Consider the following 19,409-nt stretch of genomic DNA (forward strand, 5'->3'; position numbering starts at 1 on the left):
GGGGTGGCCACCTCTCCTCTCAGGAGTGGCTCCTGCCTTCCTCATGGGGAGAGGCCGTCACCTCTCCCCTCAGGAGTGGCTCCTGCCTTCCTCATGGGGAGAGGCCGTCACCTCTCCCCTCAGGAGTGGCTCCTGCCTTCGTCATGAGGAGGGGTGGCCACCTCTCTTCCCTCAGGAGTGGCTCCTGCCTTCCTCAGGAGGAGGGGTGGCCACCTCTCCTCTCAGGAGTGGCTCCTGCCTTCCTCATGGGGAGGGGCCGAGGAGGGGTGGCCACCTCTCCTCTCAGGAGTGGCTCCTGCCTTCCTCATGGGGAGAGGCCGTCACCTCTCCCCTCAGGAGTGGCTCCTGCCTTCCTCATGGGGAGAGGCTGTCACCTCTCCCCTCAGGAGGGGCTCCTGCCTTCCTCATGGGGAGGGGCGGCCACCTCTCCCCTCAGGAGTGGCTCCCGGCCACCTCTCCTCTCAGGAGGGGCTCCTGCCTTCCTCATGGGGAGGGGCGGCCACCTCTCCCCTCAGGAGTGGCTCCTGCCTTCCTCATGGGGAGGGGCGGCCACCTCTCCCCCCAGGAGTGGCTCCCGGCCACCTCTCCTCTCAGGAGGGGCTCCTGCCTTCCTCATGGGGAGGGGCGGCCACCTCTCCCCTCAGGAGTGGCTCCTGCCTTCCTCACGGGGAGGGGCGGCCACCTCTCCCCTCAGGAGGGGCTCCTACCTTCCTCATGGGGAGGGGCGGCCACCTCTCCCCTCAGGATTGGCTCCCGGCCACCTCTCCTCTCAGGAGTGGCTCCTGCCTTCCTCATGGGGAGGGGCGGCCACCTCTCCCCTCGGGAGTGGCTCCTGCCTTCCTCATGGGGAGGGGCGGCCACCTCTTCCCTCGGGAGTGGCTCCTGCCTTCCTCATGGGGAGGGGCGGCCACCTCTTCCCTCGGGAGTGGCTCCTGCCTTCCTCATGGGGAGGGGCGGCCACCTCTCCCCTCGGGAGGGGCTCCTGCCTTCCTCATGGGGAGGGGCGGCCACCTCTCCGCTCGGGAGTGGCTCCCGCCTTCCTCATGGGGAGGGGAGGCCACCTCTTCCCTCGGGAGTGGCTCCCACCTTCCTCATGGGGAGGGGCGGCGACCTCTCCCCTCGGGAGTGGCTCCCGCCTTCCTCATGGGGAGGGGCGGCCACCTCTCCGCTCAGGAGGGGCTCCCGCCTTCCTCATGGGGAGGGGCGGCCACCTCTCCCCTCAGGAGGGGCTCCTGAGGGGCTCCTGCCTTCCTCATGGGGAGGGGCGGCCACCTCTCCCCTCAGGAGTGGCTCCTGCCTTCCTCACGGGGAGGGGCGGCCACCTCTCCCCTCAGGAGGGGCTCCTGCCTTCCTCATGGGGAGGGGCGGCCACCTCTCCCCTCAGGAGTGGCTCCCGGCCACCTCTCCTCTCAGGAGGGGCTCCTGCCTTCCTCATGGGGAGGGGCGGCCACCTCTCCCCTCAGGAGTGGCTCCTGCCTTCCTCACGGGGAGGGGCGGCCACCTCTCCCCTCAGGAGGGGCTCCTGCCTTCCTCATGGGGGGGGGCGGCCACCTCTCCCCTCAGGAGTGGCTCCCGGCCACCTCTCCTCTCAGGAGGGGCTCCTGCCTTCCTCATGGGGAGGGGCGGCCACCTCTCCCCTCAGGAGTGGCTCCTGCCTTCCTCATGGGGAGGGGCGGCCACCTCTCCCCTCAGGATTGGCTCCCGGCCACCTCTCCTCTCAGGAGTGGCTCCTGCCTTCCTCATGGGGAGGGGCGGCCACCTCTCCCCTCAGGATTGGCTCCCGGCCACCTCTCCTCTCAGGAGTGGCTCCTGCCTTCCTCATGGGGAGGGGCGGCCACCTCTCCCCTCAGGATTGGCTCCCGGCCACCTCTCCTCTCAGGAGTGGCTCCTGCCTTCCTCATGGGGAGGGGCGGCCACCTCTCCCCTCAGGAGTGGCTCCTGCCTTCCTCATGGGGAGGGGCGGCCACCTCTCCCCTCAGGAGTGGCTCCTGCCTTCCTCATGGGGAGGGGCGGCCAGGCTCCTGCCTTCCTGAAGCTCTAGTAAAGTCTCCTCTTTCTCTGTAGGGCCTCCTGGGGCCCAGCATCGTTATTCCCCATTGCAGAGCTCCCTAATAAAGGAGCTGTAGCTCGCGGGGTTATTCCCCATTGCCCTCCCGCCCCACAACTCGCCATTGTTATTTCTCTTTGGTAAGCCCCGCCCCCCGCGCGTCATCGCCAGTGGACGGAAGTCGCGGCTCGGGAGGGTTATTCCTCATTGATAAGCCCCGCCCCCCGCGCGTCATCGCCAGTGGACGGAAGTCACGGCTCGGGAGGGTTATTCCTCATTGATAAGCCCCGCCCCCCGCGCGTCATCGCCAGTGGACGGAAGTCGCGGCTCGGGAGGGTTATTCCTCATTGATAAGCCCCGCCCCAGCCCGCGTCATCGCCAGGAGACAGGGACGCTTGCTATTAACCCTTTGGCGGTGCTCTGGGCTGAGGAGGGAAGTTTCCGGGCCCCTGTGCATGCACAGAGAGGAGCAGAGCTAAGGACTGGGGCCACAGCTGTGCAGCAGGCCTGAGGACGGGCCCATAGGAGGCGCTCTCACTCTGGCCTGCAGCTACTGCACACATCATCCCTCCTGGGCGAGCCCTTGCACTCTGAAGCACCATGCTCTGCCAGGCCTCCAGCCTGGGCCATGCCCCCCACCCCTGACACCTCCAGGGGGGCAGGCAGGGAGGGGGAGCTGGGCGGTGTGTGCCAGAAGCCCCTGACACCTCCAGGGGGGCAGACAGGAAGGGGGAGCTGGGCGGTGTGTGCCAGAAGCCCCTGACACCCCTAGGGGGGCAGGCAGGAAGAAGGGAGCTGGGCGGTGTGTGCCAGAAGCCCCTGACACCCCCAGGGGGGCGGGCAGGCAGGGGGGAGCTGGGCGGTGTGTGCCAGAAGCCCCTGACACCCCCAGGGGGGCAGGCAGCCAGGGGGGAGCTGGGCTCTGGGGGTGTCAGGCAGCCAGGGGGGAGCTGGGCGGTGTGTGCCAGAAGCTGCTGAGGGTTGCAACATGAAGACCGGGGAAAGCACCGAGAGCACAGGTGCAGAAGGGGGCAAGAGGAAGCCTAAGCTGCAGGGGAGGGGGCCCTCCTCCAGGGCCACACTCTTGGGGTCCCCAGGCCAGGAGCCACAGCAGCTGATGCCGCCACCACCACAGGCCCCTCAAGTGCACCCGCCGGAGCAGCAGCTGCTAGCAGTGCTGAAGCAGGAGGAGCGAGGAATAATACCACTAACACCCATGCAGCCGGTGGACCACAAAAGGAGCTCTTGGGCATGGCGCTATTTCAGCGCTGCCCCAGGGGAACCCCAAAACAAAAAGGCCTCAAAGGTTGTATGCCACCTCTGTGGGGAGGTGGCAGGCCGGGGAAAAGGCCCCCATTTTACCACCACAAGCATGCTGAGGCACCTAGGTAGGAGGCATGTCAATGTTACTGCCGGTGCCTCTGCGGCGGCCAAACCTCCTACCACTGCCATCCACAAAAGGAAATGCCCACGGCAGCCAGCAGCAAAACCTCCCCACCCAGAAGGAGACAGGGACCGGCAGTTGTCCTGGGATTTCTTTTCCCAGGTATGCAGTATCTGTCATGCGGTAGTGTCGGGGGCAACAGTCCGGGACAGGGGTAAAGCCAGAGTGGCACACCTAAACCGCTTTCATGCAGACACATGGAAGACCCACCTGAGCCATGCTCAGTAAAAACCCCAATTTCATGTTTTCCAAGTTTTCATTCACCACTTTTTATCCTACACCTGCAAACAAAATAGAAAATGTGAAAATCCCACCCAAAAATACAATAACAAATAAAAGCAGAAAGCAACCAGTTTATGCTGCTCACTATGCTGAATTCCTCCCACTTAATAATGGTGCCATTCTAATTATTGTTTCACATTTTAACAGTAATCATTTAGTTACGCTTTTTCTGAAGCACATATAAATTCCTGTGACTCCCCTGAGTAAAACTCATTTTCTGAGGACCAGAACTGGACTATTCAGATAATCTACGGCTCTAAAGACCTATTAGGTCCCAGCTGGGCTCGCTGTTAGTCATGTACTTCAGACAGTTTTATTAATTAAGCTGCCCTCAATTAGTGTTCAGCAGTGGATCCAAAGAAGCAGGTGGTCCTAGCAGATCTTACCATTAATGAGGTACATCTGACATTTGTTTATTAATGCAAAACCAAAAGGTGATGGCTGGAAGTTTTCAAATCCATCATAACCACTGGCGTTGCTCTGGGCAACCCTGCAGACCATCGTTCTTCGCCTGCCAAGCCATTACAGAAGGGGAAAGACCATATGCAAATCAGGCTTGGTCCCACCCCAAAAGGGCAAGTCCAGCCCGAACTGCTAGGTCACATCCCTTCTGCACAAGACCACAAGCATCCACAGTCTGCATCAGTCTTCAAAAGTGGATACAAAGAATCTTGTGGCTCCAACGGGTCTCCCCTGCTAAAACATGCCTCTGACACCTTTGTTGTTAGAGTCTCTGAATGTTCGTGTTATTCAAGGTATTGGTAAAGTACAATTCACTGCATGAGTGAGAAACACAGGATCATTCTGTCTCTGCATTTGATGAAATTCCTTTGACTGGCTTAAGTGGAATTAGCCCTGTGTTTTTCTCACAGACTAGATTGTTCTTTGAAAAATGGTTCTAGCTCTCCCTCACAGAAAATAGTCTATCTGAGAAATGTCCATTGCTCTACCTTGCAGACAAGCCATTATCTGATCAATTGGCCCGTCTATCCCTCGCAGAAAAAATGTACTGCAATACATTTAAGGCCATGTTACTGCAGGCCCAAACCTGCATTTCTGTCATAATAACCTGCTATAACTATTTGTGGTGAGATTGGTGGACCTAGCTCAGTCTTTCACAGACACAAAGATGGTTTCTCTGCTTCCATCGGCATTGCATTTGCTAGCACTGATCACCCTCCTCAAACATAGTCAATGAGTACATACGTGAAATCAAGTTCTCTGACTCACAGTCACCAACCTCCTTGGACAGCAATGCTTGGGGGAATAGTGGCCTCATTATGAGTTCAGCCGTGTTGTCAAAAACGGTGATAATGTAGTGGTAACAGAGTTACCACTGCATTACTGCTGCATTACCATACTGCCGAACTATGGGTTTGGAGGAAAACCTGCCAGTAATGTCGACAACATCTTCATAAATGGGTGCTAACTCCACATAACTGCCACTTGTAATCAGACGGTAATTCCACTGGACCAAGTGGCGGTAACAGTAAATCCGTTTGGTGCTATCCTGGTGGATTTACCACCGAGATACCACCAAACTCATAATGAGGCCCTTGAGATAGCTTTTCATGAAAGCAATTTTATTTCAGTAAATACTGGTGGGAGGGTGGCTCAGAATCTTACAAGCTAATCAGGAAAGGACGGGCCAGATCTGCTTCGTTGACAAGTTGCCAAAACCTCTCCTGTAGTTTGAAAGGCACTACACTGTGTCTCAACCCGTTGCTTTTCCGGGATTATTAGTGGTATACCTTCCCTTAGTGGGGCATGCTCCCTGCAAATGAGGCAAGTGGCTTCTTCAAACGGTCTCAAGAGATGCGCACTGTGCACTGTAAGGAATGAAGCAGAACACCATCTGGTACTTCATGCTGCAAGATGTCTTCTTTTGGCCCAGCATTCTTTGACCCAGTGGAGTTCCACGTTCCACCTTCTGGACACATCTCGCACAAGGAGTTGAAATGGTAAGTTGTTCTTTGCCTGATTTTTAACCAGGCTTCCCTTGCCTTCACAGAATGGCGAAAATGGCCACCTGTTTTCTTTGCAGTAGCCACCAAAGTAACAATACTGCTGCTCACCTTAAAAAAGTCATTTATTTTGTATTTATTTATTAATTTATTCATTCATTCATTATTTTGAATAACAATAGATTTCTAAAACAATACAATTATTTATTTTACAGTTATTTATATAGCACCTTGATCCACAGCGCTGAACACAATACAATGGTTGCTACGCAAATGGCAGCACAACAAATGAATATCATACCAAGTCAGGTCAAAGGTGGATATGAAAAACTAAATTCAACTCTAGACTTAAATTATTAAGAGGAAAAGGCACAGTCTTAAAGATGTTGTTTTAGGAATTTCTTAAGTGAAGACAAAGAAGAGCAAGAAGGGATGTCCAGTGGACGAGCGTTCCAGAGTTTAGGAGTGAGATGTTGAAAAGATTGAGAATGGGTGCTTGGAGGGAATTGGAAAGTAAGAAAAAACTGATACGAGCAATGAGAACTAGTTGTATTATAGAAGAAAACAATGGGCCTCATTACGAGTTTGCCGGCCCGGGAACTACGGTACCAGTAAGCATGCCGCTGCATCCGCCTTCCCCATTCCCATTCGGGAATGGGGTAGAACATTTTCTGGCATCCTCAAATGGGCAATTACCGGATCCGCCGGGTTTGTAATACCCCGGTTATTGCGCATACCAGGGTGCTGGAAAAATGACGACTGCGGCGACAGCCGTGCCTGTATTGCAGGCACGGCTACCGCCAGAGTCGTAATGAGGCCCAATATCAGAAAAATAAGCAGTTGCAAGTGCATAAACACATTTAAAAGTACTACAAAGAAATTGAAACTGGAAACAAGCTGGAATTGGAAGCGAGAGAAGGTGAGCCAAATTAGAAGAAATTCTGGCAGAAAACCCAAGATGACAAACAAACACGAACCCCAGCATGTGATATAGAACATAAAGCAATACGTGCATATAGACAGCCAGATGTGTCGTGAACAATAGTTTGTAAAAGGAGTTTAGTGGAAGAAAAGGTAAGATGCCACATTTGATATATATTGAAAAGTTGAACACGCAAGTATACACAATAGAGAGATTCATCTTGGTAGGACAGATTTGCATAAAAAATTAAGCCGGAGTGGCAAGCACTCTTAGCAATAGGTAATTGTAGCGGATGGCATGAAATGAATGAGGCAGAGTTGATAGCAGGAAAAAAAGCAATGTCAAGCTTCTTTCGATTAAGACAAAGAAAATCCCAACCAAGAATTGCCTGGAAACACAATGTAGCCTGTGGTGGCATGTGTAGCAACCCGGTACGTTCTACATGCATTGTACGCCAAAGAAGACATAGGGCTGGGGAGGAAGGACCTGATTAAGGGACTTTGGGGTTATGGATACACAGAGGGATGTGCAAAGGATAAGATTTGTTTAACTGCAAAGGTTGATTTAAACATTTTTATTATATATTTTGGATAGTGTCGTTATTTTAATGGCATTTTGCTGATTAATAAATGAAGTGAATGAACAAATCGATAGATAGTAGTCGTTGATGGAGGTTGTTCATAAAGGAGGGATAGTAAAGGAACATGTGGGTGTCTTGTGAAGGTCAGGGTCCAATATTATTGAGGCTAGCGGGTTAGTGTAGAGCGTAACGGGAAGAGGACCCAATACTGAATCCTGAGGCATCCGTAAAGGTAGTAGGCAAGGTAAAGACGTAGAGCTTTTCAAGACCCAGAGAAAGTATGATTCGTTAGATAAAATGGAAACCAATTCAAGACAGAACCAGAGGACCCAAAAGATGACAACCAACTAATGCATGCACTGTTCTTTCCAAGACTTTACCTAAGTATGTAAGAAAAGAGATGGGATGGAATTTAGGAGTTCGGAAGATTCAAGATTGTCTTTCTTCAAGAGAGGAATAATAGAAGGTCTCTGGAAAGCATCAGATTGAATGGAAATGGTACAAAGAGTAACCAAAAGGGAGATTGAGAAGGAAAAATAAGGTTGACTAATGATACTTGTAGAGGCCGTGTTGGGTGGGAGCCACTTCAGTTCCAGATACAGTTGAGAAATGATAAAAAGAAGGTACATAATAGGTAGCAGTGAAAATATTCCTGCAACTCGCAGAGGGGCTTGGATTACAAGTAGATCTGGTCGTTTTAACTTTATTCAAAGAATAAAACATTATTAGAGTTAAAGCAAGCTGCTGAGATGAACCCTTAGATGATACGAGAGACTGAACATGGTAATCTTTGGCAGCTTTAGTGGTAGCAAGAACGTGTATTTGTTTTTCTACCATATGCATTCAGCACAGCAAAGCCGAGTTCTAAGAAGCGTTATTGGGTCCGGGAGCCAAGGCCGAGGAGGTATGCCCTTAGATATGAAAGGAGATAATGGGCATAGCTTATTGAATTATGATAAAGTAATAGAATGAAAATCTTCTGGTATAGAATCAGCATTAGATCTAGAAAGTATTGGGTAAAGAGAGAGTAGAACAAATCGAGTCAATCAGAGCTGAAGATTAAGTCCTGAATACATGGCAATACGTCTAGCAGAGATTGTTGTGGCGTATCAGACTATGCAAGTAATGGGCAAAGCCTGGTGCACAGTGGAATCATCCCTTTCGCAATGAAGACACTATGGCCCTCATTACAACCCCAGCGCTAAACCATGGCGCTATTAGCACCATGGTTGGTGCCGGTGTTGTAACAAGTCCGCCATGGTAGAATGGGGAAATACCGCCCCATTCCAAGGTTGGCGGGGCGGTATTTCCCCATTTCACCATGGCCCTTCCCCATTCCCATTTTCGCCCCATAGGGCTCAATAGGATTGGGGAAGGCGCTAAGTATGGTACCGCAAATTGCAGTACTGTAATTAGCACCCAGGTCCCTTTGCGGGTCCCTACTTTAACGGCTGGTAAAACCAGCCGTTAAGGTCGGATCCCGCAAAGGGACCTCGTTATCAGGCGTTAAGGGTTTAACGGCGCCAACACCTTTTATGGCGCCGTTAAACCCTTAACGCCAGGGTCGTAATTTCACGCCTAGAAACACGTGTGTACAGGTGCGTTATAAATGACTCATCATATCATATTACAGCATGGTGCCGGTGTTTCCACTTACCCCATTCCCATGGAGTCCTATCGGACTCCATGGGAATGGGGATTTACCGAATTCCGCCTCCGGAATTACCGGGTCACCGGGGTTGTAATACCCCGGTGATTCCGGGAATCACGGAGGCGGAATGGTAATACGAGTCTGGCGGTAACCTGCCGGTTTTTCCGGCTCGGTTACCGCCGGACTCATAATGAGGCCCATTGATAATGAGCTCCTCCTTCCAGATATAGCACCGATCCTTCACCTCTTTCCTCTATTTCCCTCTTTTTCTTACCAACCTCTACCAGTCTGATAATGCTTTGTTTTGCTCCACCTCTCATGACTTCTTTGTTCTACTCCCCTGGCTCTTTTCGGTCTCGGGCCCTGGGTTATTCTCATTCTCTCCTCTGTTTCTATTTCTTCCCAGACTTCTAGTTAATTCTCATCCCAGCCCACTCAGTGTTTCTCCTTCCAGGCCTCTGAGTCCTTTTCATTCCAGCCCTCTGGGTAATTCCCTTCCCAATAATCTGTTCCATTATCTTCCCAGCTGTCTTGGTGTTCTTCCTCCCATCCCTGTGGGTCTTTCTCCTCCCATCCCTGTGGGTCTTTCTCCTCCCATCCCTGTGGGTCTTTCTCCTCCCATCCCTGTGGTCTTTCTCCTCCCAGAACTCTGGGCCTTTCTCCTCCCAGAACTCTGGGTCTTTCTCCTCCCAGAACTCTGGGTCTGTCTCCTCCCAGAACTCTGGGTCTGTCTCCTCCCAGAACTCTGGGTCTTTCTCCTCCCAGCCCTCTGGGTCTTTTTTCCTCCCAGCCCTCTGGGTCTTTTTTCCTCCCAGCCCTCTGGGCCTTTCTGCTCCCAGCCCTCTGGGCCTTTCTGCTCCCAGCCCTCTTGGTCTTTCTCCTTTCAGCCCTCTGGGTCTTTCTCCTTTCAGCCCTCTGGGTCTTTCTCCTTTCAGCCCTCTGGGTCTTTTTTCCTCCCAACCCCATGGGTCTTTCTGCTCCCAGCCCTCTGGGTCTTTCTCCTTTCAGCCCTCTGGGTCTTTATGCTTTCAGCCCTCTGGATGTTTCTCTTCTCAGCTCTTTGGGTCTTTCTCCTCCCGGCCCTCTGGGGTTTTCTCGTTTCAGCTCTCAGCTTCTTTCTCCTCTCAGTCCCCTGGGTCTTTCTCCTCTCAGTCCCCTGGTTCTTTCTCCTCTCAGCCCCCTACGTATTTCTCCACTCTGCCCTCTGGTTCACCCTCTTCCAAGCCCTCTAGTTCTTTATCTTCTCTGCTCTCTGGGTGTCCTCCTCCTAGCTTTCTGGCTCCTTTTCCTACCCGCCCTTGGGGTTTTCTTTATCAAAGCCATCCGAGCTCTCCACGTCCAGGTTCTGTCTTTCCACACACTCCTGAGCCTCCCCTGTAGCCTTCTGTGCCCAGCCTTCTGTGCCCAGCCTTCTGGACCTTTCCCCCCTCTCCTATCTCCTTCTCTTCCAAGGGTCCAAGGGCTCTCCTCTATCCCGTAGTCAGCCCATGTGGCTCCTACTCGAGCTCCTTCTGTTCACCTCTCTAGTCTGCTCTGAGGGAACTCTTCCTCCTAACTCGTACCACCTTCCACAGGACTTGCCTTTTCTAGAGCGTTGGCCCTGCCTTCCAGCCGCCCTCTGGCTTAAGGGAACAGGGGTGAGTTTCCATAGGTACCTGGGATAGGGATCGGCTGACAGACCCCATCTGAGTGATCCTCCCTGTGTCCGCTGTGCTCCGCCCTCAGATCAGCTGGTCTTGAGTATGAGTGTGGAGGCTTGGAAGCCTGCAGTCTGTCTAATCATGGATTTTTAAAATGATGTGTTTACTAATAATTTGGATAACTGGAAATAATGTGTGAAATAGTAAAGTTGGCATTAGTGAAATCGCAGACGACTGTTTCTATGGAAACGAGGAGTAGTGTTGTTACCAGGCATAATGACACTGGGATCGCTCTGGTAACTCTGAAATACACAATCTGGGAAGGCTTTGCTAACGGGGGCCCTTCTGGCCAGTGACCAGCTAAAGGTGCATTATGGCACCTCGAAATGATGGGCTCACAGCCATGGGGGGGGGGCATAGTGACAGTGCAGGCACACGGGCATGATAGAAGCATGGAAGTGTGGCACGCGTTTGATAACTGGACCTGAAATTCGAAGGTTTGGAAACATTGCAATGATTTGCCAGCTGTGAGTCATGGAACATAGAACTGACAAGATAACGGGCCATTATGGAGACAACTCATTGTCTGCTGACGCGACATTATGTGCCAAGTATGTGCTTGCTGCCTGTAATGATGAGCTACATAGAGAAAGAAAGAGAAGCTGAGCACATGGGGAAAGGGGGTGTGCGAGCCTGGGGAATGCCACTTCCAGCTGGATATTTGTGTGTATATCGCCTATAAAGCCATGTGCCTTTTCTCTGTCTCTATAAAGGTCCGTAATCTTTGAACATACCAACAATCACTGCTGCAGTTTATAAAGAATCTCTGGTGGATAGGGAAGATTGAAGAAGTAGTAAAATCACTTGGCTGGAAACATCAGCGCTCATGGGGGGGGGGGTGGAGGCTGATCATTCTCGCAGTAATCGCTGAGAGTCCGGGATCCCTCTGCCAGTGAGGGCGGCTGGAGTGAGTGCAGGGGGGCCCTCTGCCAGTGAGGGCGGCTGGAGGGAGTGCAGGGGGGCCCTCTGCCAGTGAGGGCGGCTGGAGTGCAGGGGGGCTCTCTGCCAGTGAGGGCGGCTGGAGTGAGTGCAGGGGGGCCCTCTGCCAGTGAGGGCGGCTGGAGTGAGTGCAGGGGGGCCCTCTGCCAGTGAGGGCGGCTGGAGTGAGTGCAGGGGGGCCCTCTGCCAGTGAGGGCGGCTGGAGTGCAGGGGGGCCCTCTGCCAGTGAGGGCGGCTGGAGTGCAGGGGGGCCCTCTGCCAGTGAGGGCGGCTGGAGTGCAGGGGGGCCCTCTGCCAGTGAGGACGGCTGGAGTGCAGGGGGGCCCTCTGCCAGTGAGGGCGGCTGGAGTGAGTGCAGGGGTGCCCTCTGCCAGTGAGGGCGGCTGGAGTGAGTGCAGGGGGGCCCTCTGCCAGTGAGGGCGGCTGGAGTGAGTGCAGGGGGGCCCTCTGCCAGTGAGGGCGGCTGGAGGGAGTGCAGGGGGGCCCTCTGCCAGTGAGGGCGGCTGGAGTGCAGGGGGGCTCTCTGCCAGTGAGGGCGGCTGGAGTGAGTGCAGGGGGGCCCTCTGCCAGTGAGGGCGGCTGGAGTGAGTGCAGGGGGGCCCTCTGCCAGTGAGGGCGGCTGGAGTGAGTGCAGGGGGGCCCTCTGCCAGTGAGGGCGGCTGGAGTGCAGGGGGGCCCTCTGCCAGTGAGGGCGGCTGGAGTGCAGGGGGGCCCTCTGCCAGTGAGGGCGGCTGGAGTGCAGGGGGGCCCTCTGCCAGTGAGGACGGCTGGAGTGCAGGGGGGCCCTCTGCCAGTGAGGGCGGCTGGAGTGAGTGCAGGGGTGCCCTCTGCCAGTGAGGGCGGCTGGAGTGAGTGCAGGGGGGCCCTCTGCCAGTGAGGGCGGCTGGAGTGAGTGCAGGGGGGCCCTCTGCCAGTGAGGGCGGCTGGAGGGAGTGCAGGGGGGCCCTCTGCCAGTGAGGGCGGCTGGAGTGCAGGGGGGCTCTCTGCCAGTGAGGGCGGCTGGAGTGAGTGCAGGGGGGCCCTCTGCCAGTGAGGGCGGCTGGAGTGAGTGCAGGGGGGCCCTCTGCCAGTGAGGACGGCTGGAGTGCAGGGGGGCCCTCTGCCAGTGAGGACGGCTGGAGTGCAGGGGGGCCGGTGCCCTCTGCCAGTGAGGGCGGCTGGAGTGAGTGCAGGGGGGCCCTCTGCCAGTGAGGGCGGCTGGAGTGAGTGCAGGGGGGCCCTCTGCCAGTGAGGGCGGCTGGAGTGCAGGGGGGCCCTCTGCCAGTGAGGGCGGCTGGAGTGCAGGGGGGCCCTCTGCCAGTGAGGACGGCTGGAGTGCAGGGGGGCCCACTTCCACTGATTTCCAAGACTCCACGAACCAAGTAAAGGTTGATGGGGGGCATGGGGCCCTTCTGCCAGGCCTAACCAGCCCTGTCGTGGGCAAAGTGTTGAAGATGGGGAGGAATCTTATTGCGGGAATAAGCGGGCTATGTGCACCTCTTGAAGATTAATCTTGGGAATCCTCTCCTCTCCAGTAAACTAGGGACGGGGGTGGCCAGCAGAGTCCTCTACAGTGTGGACCGACCTGAGAATGAAAAGCGGGCCACAGAGGGGGGCTGCCTTACTAACAGCCTGAAGAACTAGTGAAAGGTGTGAAGTTTAAAGATGAAGAGGATTCGGTCACTTGTGATGGCCAGGATGTTGGAAAAGAACCGAGGATTGACAGCCCCGTTTCAGGTAAGAGCTTTCTTTACCTGCCTGCAACATTCCCCCTAATGCCATGTCATGATTTGGAATGTACTGTGGTCAGCAGTGTTTAGCGTCAGGGAATCCGTCTGCGAGCTCGTGTGTGATGTAGAACAGGGAGCGAGCACTCACGCTTCCTGCCCAGGCTCATTCCTTTGGCGAAGAGATTTAGCTTCGAGTAGGGCCTTATTTGGCAGATAATTGTTTATCAATACCAATCATGCGCTAGAATATGAAATTCCTTCGAGCAGGCCACATGGAGCATGTGTTTGCAGTTACTCTGTGCCAGCTATCGGACAGTAAAGCTCACGATGAGGGCACACAATACAACAGGAGCCTCATTTACTGTGGTGGCACATGAAGGGCAGATGAGTATAAATGAAAGATGTGCAGACACTCACGTGTGAAAGCTTTGTGCATAATGCTGGTTTATGAGGAAGGAAGATGCCAGGTACTGCTTTCTGGAGGTCACCGGGACCCCTTAAGTAAAGTGGCTGATGCCCTTCCACCTGACTAGGCATTTAAAGGATTGAACGCAGGTGGTGCGGATGCTGTGTGATCCATGGCTGATGCTGTGTGATCCTTGGCTGATGCTGTGTGATCCTTGGCTGATGCTGTGTGATCCTTGGCTGATGCTGTGTGATCCATGGCTGACGCTGTGTGATCCATGGCTGACGCTGTGTGATCCATGGCTGACGCTGTGTGATCCATGGCTGATGCTGTGTGATCCATGGCTGATGCTGTGTGATCCTTGGCTGATGCTGTGTGATCCTTAGTTGATGCTGTGTGATCCTTGCAATGCTGTGTGATCCTTGCAATGCTGTGTGATCCTTGCAATGCTGTGTGATCCATGGCTGATGCTGTGTGATCCTTGGCTGATGCTGTGTGACCCTTGGCTGATGCTGTGTGATCCATGGCTGACGCTGTGTGATCCTTGGCTGACGCTGTGTGATCCTTGGCTGACGCTGTGTGATCCATGGCTGACGCTGTGTGATCCATGGCTGACGCTGTGTGATCCATGGCTGACGCTGTGTGATCCTTGGCTGACGCTGTGTGATCCTTGGCTGACGCCGTGTGATCCATGGCTGATGCCGTGTGATCCTTGCAATGCCGTGTGATCCTTGGCTGATGCTGTGTGATCCATGGCTGATGCCGTGTGATCCTTGGCTGATGCCGTGTGATCCTTGGCTGATGCCGTGTGATCCTTGGCTGATGCTGTGTGATCCATGGCTGATGCTGTGTGATCCTTGGCTGATGCTGTGTGATCCATGGCTGATGCTGTGTGATCCATGGCTGATGCTGTGTGATCCTTGGCTGATGCTGTGTGATCCTTGCAATGCTGTGTGATCCATGGCTGATGCTGTGTGATCCTTGGCTGATGCTGTGTGACCCTTGGCTGATGCTGTGTGACCCTTGGCTGATGCTGTGTGACCCTTGGCTGATGCTGTGTGATCCTTGGCTGATGCTGTGTGATCCTTGGCTGATGCTGTGTGATCCTTGGCTGATGCTGTGTGATCCATGGCTGATGCTGTGTGATCCATGGCTGATGCTGTGTGATCCATGGCTGATGCTGTGTGATCCATGGCTGATGCTGTGTGATCCATGGCTGATGCTGTGTGACCCTTGGCTGATGCTGTGTGACCCTTGGCTGATGCTGTGTGATCCTTGGCTGATGCTGTGTGATCCTTGGCTGATGCTGTGTGACCCTTGGCTGATGCTGTGTGATACTTGGCTGATGCTGTGTGACCCTTGGCTGATGCTGTGTGATCCTTGGCTGATGCTGTGTGATCCTTGCAATGCTGTTGTGTTTGGGAGCTGACACATATGTGACCGTCCCACTGAATAACTAAGCGTTTGCCAGTTCACAGTGCCTGTTTTCTAAATTGTTTTCACTTGCCTATTTTTATTGGGATCTGCTTGGGACCTCTTTTGGGGATACATTTGAAGTGTAAGTGACGGAATTAGGTTTGGGACACAGGACTGTGGACTATTTACTTTTTACAGATATTCAGATGCATGCTTAGTTTTATTTGAGGCAGGGAAACTCCTCCTAGTTATAGGGACAGGCAGGGTAGTTTTCCCTATTTTCAATTCAAAAAAGGTTTATGGCAACAAATGTGCCACAAGTGTGCTCCCTTTGTGTCCCGCGTCTACTTCTGCACTGTTACAATATATCCTCTCTTTTCTCTGTCATCGAACTCCCCCAGTCTCCCCTCTCTCCAACATTCCTTGTTCCCTTGTTTTCTCTCTCTCTCTCTCTCTCTCTCTCTCTCTCTCTCTCTCTCTCTCTCTCTCTCTCTCTCTCTCTCTCTCTCTCTCTCTCTCTCTCCTCCCCCCCCCCCGCCCCCTCACTCTTGCCTTTTATAGCCCAGCGTACCCTATTGTGGAGTTCCTCCTGCCACCCGTTAGCCCTCCATGTCACATGCTTCCCTTGGCCGATCTCCGTCTAAGCTATTACGCTGGGTTTTGGAAGTCTTCGCGCCCTGCCCCCTTTTTTAGTCTCCACATGCTCCGGATGCTCTTTCTCCTTATTGTTCGCCTCGTGGGCTGGTGGATCTTGTTTCCACCTGGGTTTGGGGATGATGTGTGTCTTTCCCTGTTCCCCTGCAGTATCTCTTCACGCTCAGTCCATTGTCTGTTGCCCCAGCATTATTCTGGGAACCGTCTGGGGTTGGTGGGTCAGTGTTTGGCATCTCATCCATTTTGGACAGGGAAAGACCCAGTCCATTCCATTTCTAGTCTCGATAACATTCCCCTTGTTCTGGTCCTTATTTTCCTGGCTGCTCCCAGGTACATTAGGGGAGTTGTGGTTCTCAATGTCAATCATTTTTACTCACCTTTATTTTGGGTAATTGCCCAGAAAAGCACAAACACAATAAATAAAATAAAAAATACAACCGTATTAAAAATATAAATCATGATAAGGAGACAGATAAAGGATTACATGAGATACATGTTAAAATATAAGACCTATAAAACCATGGAACCCAGACTGGATCAGGCAGTTCATAATTCTCAAATGTTCCTTCTCCAATCGCAGGCGTTGATAGTATAGTCAGACATTCCAAAGGCGACTTCAGAGTGTGATATGGCATAAGCGGAGAGCTGACAGGGCAGAGGCTGATGGGTCTTGCGGCAGGGAGATTGGTACCAATATCCCTGCACATGTCGATTCACTTTGGGTGGGCGGGGGTTATGGACATGGAATGACACTAGAAACTTCTGGCCTTCGGGGGTGCTGTTCAGCAGCCTAGAAAATGGCTGCCCTCCTCTGAGCTCCATATCACTGTTAATATGTAAATGACCACGCTTCACGCTGATGCTTGTCTTTATAGAGAGGCTTTATTTCTTTAGTTCATCCAAGAGAAAGGCCCCCAGCTGTGGCTGTCCTCCTGCTCTCAATCCTCTCTCTCTCTGCTGCTAGAATGTGGAACCTTTGCTTAATCATAACAACAAAGGTTCCTTGGTAACTAGGTTACATGGCAGCAGCTGAATTGATGTGATTGTAAACTCAATGAAGTAAATGTAACCACCTCCTAACACCTCCCTTCCTTTTACCAAAATATAAGTATTTGCCTAAACTAGATAATAGATTTCATTGAACATAAGTAGTTCATTATTTACATAGGGCCTCATTCCGAGTACGGCGCTAACCAATGGCGCTATTAACGCCTTGGTTGACGCCGTACCCGGACCGGCAGCGCCTTGGTGGATGGCGGAATTACCGCCCCATTCCAAGGTTGGCGGGGCGGTAATTCCCCAATCCCCATTTACCCTTCCCCATTCCCATTCTTGCCCCATAGGGCATAATGGGAGTGGGGAAGGCGTTAATTACGCCACCGTAAATTCCGGTGGCGTAATTAACATCAAGGTCCCTTAGCGCCATGGTTTTTAACACCTGCTAAAAGCAGGTGTTAAAACCTCCATGGCGCAAAGGGAACTCGGAGTATGGCGGTAAGGGATTACCGCCACCGCTCTCGTTAGCGGTGGCCGCTATCCCTTACCGCCATACTCGGAATGAGGCCCATAGTATCTGATACACCGCTATATGAAGAAATAATTAAATTGCTTTAAATACCTTGCAGTGCAGTTACAAGTTGTTGTTTACCTTTTTGCAAATTGCTATCCTCTCCTTGTTCCAGACCCCACCCCCTTTAACAAGCACCGAAGATCCCAAATCTTTAACAACTTGTTTGGGCTGTGAAAATATGGATGCACCTTTGCGCACCTTGGTGGGAAGTTTGATCTTGATCCAATCACCTTCCTCAAGACTGAATTCTCTACAAGCATTCTTCCTGTCATATTGCTCCTTGGATCTGACCCCAGATTCAAATATCTTCTCTCTCACTCCCTCCAGATCTATTCCTACGAATTTTGACCTTCCCATCCAGCCTGGACACATGTGTGAGTTAGGTTTCCTCCCTCTTAATAGTTCAAATGGGGATACACCCGTAACACTGTGTGGTGCTAGTCTATATTGGAATGTTCTCTCCATTATGGTCCTGATCCAGTCACCTCCTGTTGCTACCGCAATTCTAATTGCATCCATGAGAGTGCGGTTGAAGCGTTCTACACACCCATTGGTCTGGGGATGATATAATGAAGTGGTTACTTGTTCTATTCCATGGTTACTCAAGAACTCTCTAAATTCCTTGGAAACCAATTGGGTCCCATTATCTGATAAACACTTTCTGGGGAATCCCTCTCTCCAAAATAATTGCTCCAAACATTTAATGATGCTACTGCTGGATATGTCTCTTAGTGTAAATATTTCGGGCCACTTGGATAATAAATCTATGACAACCAGTACATAGGTGTCTCTCCCACCCTTGATATTGAAAGGCCCTAGTAAGTCTAAAGCAACCTCATCCCATGGAACTGTGGATGGCTTTCTAACAGTCATGGGTACTTTTTGAATCCTGAGACCCTTATTACCTTCAATGCAATCACAACAATTGTTGACCACTTCTTCAGTGTCTTTGTCAAGATTAGGCCACCAAAATTCTGCTCTAACCAAGCCTTTGGTTCTAGGCAGTCCCAAATGCCCAACATGAGCTAGCTCAATTATTAATTTTCTCATTTTAATAGGTACAACCATCTGATGTCCTCTATGTAAGTATCCTTTATCAATCCAGAGTTCTTCCTTAACTTTGGCAAACCCGCCTAAATCACCAATATAGTTTCTTATTCTGTTCTGCGTCACCAATGTTAAAACTCTCTGGTACAATTCATCCTCTGAACATGCATTGTCCCACTCCTCTTTCTTTACTGACTCATGAACCTGAAATATTTCAACACCTTTCTCACGAGTCAGAGGAGACTCCTCAGACACTGTTTCTCTCACTACTGATCTGGATAAGGCATCAGCAACTACGTTGGTTTCACCACTAATGTGAAGCATATCATATTGCAGGCCTTGTAGGGATGTCACCCACTTCATGATGCGTCTGGAGACTCCCTCCAGACCACCTTTGGTAAATATTCCTATTAGGGGTTTATGGTCTGTACATACTGTGAATTCTCTGCCCCACAAATATCTTTTGAACTTTTCCACTCCCCAGACACAAGCCAATGCTTCCTTTTCTACCACTGAATATCTGTTCTCAGGTCCTTTGAGAGATCTAGAGGCAAATGCTATGGTGTGTAAGCCCTCCTGATCTTCCTGCATTAGGACTGCCCCAATACCATAGTCACTTGCATCCACAAATAGTAATGAATGTCTACTTTCTTCAAACGTTTTCAAGATGGGTGCATTGACTATAGCATCTTTAATCTTACCAAACTCTTCCTCACAAGATTCATTCCACTTGAACGTAACACCTTTACGAGTCAAACATCCTCATGTTCCTTGACAAATTTGCCAACCCTCTAACAAACTTGCCATAAAATTCAACCAGACCTAGAAAAGATAGTATATCTGCTTTGGATTTTGGTGCTTCCATCTTGCGAATAGCTTCTATGGCCTTTTCTTTGGGTTTGATCCCTTCACCTGTAATTTCATGACCTAGATATTCAACTTTGTCAGTTTTGAATATGCATTTCTCTAACGATACTGTAAGGCCAGCCTCTTTGAATATGTTCAACACTCTCTCTAACCTTTTATCATGTTCTGCTTCATTTTTCCCACATACTAGCACATCATCCTGGTAACACAT

The 19,409-nt window shown here is 52.0% G+C and overlaps 1 long non-coding RNA gene across 1 annotated transcript in view; it reads left to right on the plus strand.

Moving 5' to 3' along the window:
• Positions 1-2,411: 2,411 nt before the first annotated feature.
• Positions 2,412-19,409, plus strand: part of LOC138564292 (uncharacterized) — a 41,144-nt gene continuing 24,146 nt past the window's right edge. The window contains exons 1-2 of the long non-coding RNA XR_011300251.1: positions 2,412-5,734; positions 13,044-13,245. This is a non-coding gene — a long non-coding RNA (uncharacterized lncRNA). The remainder of the gene's footprint in view (positions 5,735-13,043; positions 13,246-19,409) is intronic.

The sequence above is a fragment of the Ambystoma mexicanum genome, chromosome 1p, assembly GCF_040938575.1.
Source record: "Ambystoma mexicanum isolate Mex_15411 chromosome 1p, UKY_AmexF1_1, whole genome shotgun sequence".
NCBI classification, from domain to species: domain Eukaryota; kingdom Metazoa; phylum Chordata; class Amphibia; order Caudata; family Ambystomatidae; genus Ambystoma; species Ambystoma mexicanum.